Below are 2096 nucleotides of genomic sequence, written 5' to 3'. Positions count from 1 at the left end.
ACTCTATGCATCTTTTGAAGTTTAAAAATTGGAACTATGTTTTGAAGTAATAAAATTCTGAATATTCCATCCATAAATACATATGTTTTCTACTTATCCACAAAGTTTTGCTAAAATAATATGTTATATTTTATGTTATATAAAAACCAGAAAATTGTGATATACCTGTTTCAAATTAGTTTTTACAGATTTTATCAGATTTGGTCTAGATACACATGTATATAGACACAATTTATTTGTAGAGCTAGTTCCAACCGTAGTTGGCGGATGGTTGGTCGTGCGTCGCGCCCTCGCAGGATCGAGAGCTCCCCTGACGGCGCCCCTCGACAACCCCTCCTCCTCTCCTCCCCTCGCCGCCGCTAGAGGGCCTCGCCGGGAAAAGCCCGCGCGGCGCCGGCGGGGCCCCTCTTCTCCCTCGCACGGTCGTGGCGGTGCGGACCCCCGTGGCCCGTGAGGGCGTCGTGCCGAGCGTTGGGCGCGGTGGTGTGGCCCTTCGGCTGCGGCGCGGAGACGACGTGGGCAGGGCGTGCCCGCAACGGCGGCGGCTCCCTGGAGCAGCCATGGAGGCGGGCGGCGCGAGCTCGGGCCATGGCGGGCAGAGGAAAACGAGATCTGCGTGGGTAGGTTCGGCGCGGCGTGCAGCGGTGCGGTGCCCGTCCGGCCTGGCTCGGCGGAACTTCCGGCGAGGTGGTGTGCAGTGCAGGGGATCTGGCTGCCGCGATTCCAGGTCAGGGCGGGGGCCCCTGGTCCGTTTTCGAGCCCATCTCCGCCCAGATCTGTGGGCGTCTTGCAGCCATGGGGACTCCAGTTGGCCTCTGGCAGGTAGTGTTTCCCTGGTGTCGGTTACGGTTGCCAGCTTGCTCCTCGATCGGCGTCCGGAGCCCTTGATGCGACATTCCTCGTTTTTTCGACGTTTCGCAGTGTGCAGAGTTGACAAGCCGGGGCGGCGGCCTTGGTAGGTGGGAGCCAGGTTGGTTGGTGGGCGTGCCACGCGCTCTGGTGCTGGCCGGTCTCCTTGGTTGTGTGGATTGCGTGGAACCGGCGAGTTGCGTGGTGTACTAGTAGTTCGACGGTTGCTTCAGTGCTTTTCGCTGGGAAAACCCTCGCCCTTTGGGCCAGCTCCCTTCTTGAAGGCGTCGCTGTGGTGGCACTTGGTCTACCCACGTACTCCGGGTGAAAACCCAAGATCCTTGGATCGGGTGGCAGCGGCACTTCTGTGTCGTCATCTTCTCGAAGATGCCACCTTGGGGTTACCACGCTGTGCGGCTCTCCATTGTGTGGGTGGCAGAGGTCCTCCCTCTGCCCCCCTCCTCAGCAAAGCTTGCTTCGTGTTATGCGCCCGCGGTGTTTCTTGTTGGGCGCGTCCTCGTCGGTCTGTGTGCTCTGGTGGTCGATTCCTGGTGGTGGCCGACCACTGGTGCTGTCTACGACGGTAGTGTTGTCTCGTCGGTTGCGGTGGTTGTTGGTTTGCCTTTGTAAGGTGAACACCGGCTCGACAACGTACCCCGCCCTACGTCTACTCTTCCTCTCCGTAGACTGTAATAGTCGTGCCGGTTGTTCTTGTTTCAGTGGGTTTTACGTTATGTGGCCCTTGTTGTATGTGTGCAGTTCGTCCTTGTAAGCTAGGTTCAATATCTTGTATCTATTTCATCGTTAAGGGCGTTATTAATTTAACCTCAGGCCGTGTGGCTTTTTATCCGAAAACAATTTATTGTAGATTCGCTCATTTCTTTTTCAAAAGTCACCACAACTAATTTGTAACCGGGATAGTACCTCTAATGGGTCGAGCCCAGGATGAACTGTGCTTAAGCGAAACGGTGGCACCGCATCATGCGCGCGCCCCGAGTAACAATGGTTAAACGGATTTTTTATTTTTCTGTCCTGTAAAATGCGAGTAGAGGGTTCTGTATTCATTTTTCATCGGTCGAAAACTCGTTTCCAACCCCTCAAAACAGGGTTTTTAACAAATTGGATATCAGAACCAATACAACATTCACATTGAATAAAAGTTTTAAATCACACAATAAACGTCATAATTATTACAATAATGTTTTTCGGAACTGCCAACAAATGTTCTAATGGAAGAATTAAACAAA

This window comes from Lolium rigidum, chromosome 6 (genome assembly GCF_022539505.1).
Source record: "Lolium rigidum isolate FL_2022 chromosome 6, APGP_CSIRO_Lrig_0.1, whole genome shotgun sequence".
Classification (NCBI taxonomy): domain Eukaryota; kingdom Viridiplantae; phylum Streptophyta; class Magnoliopsida; order Poales; family Poaceae; genus Lolium; species Lolium rigidum.
Note: the sequence above shows the minus strand (reverse complement) of the source record.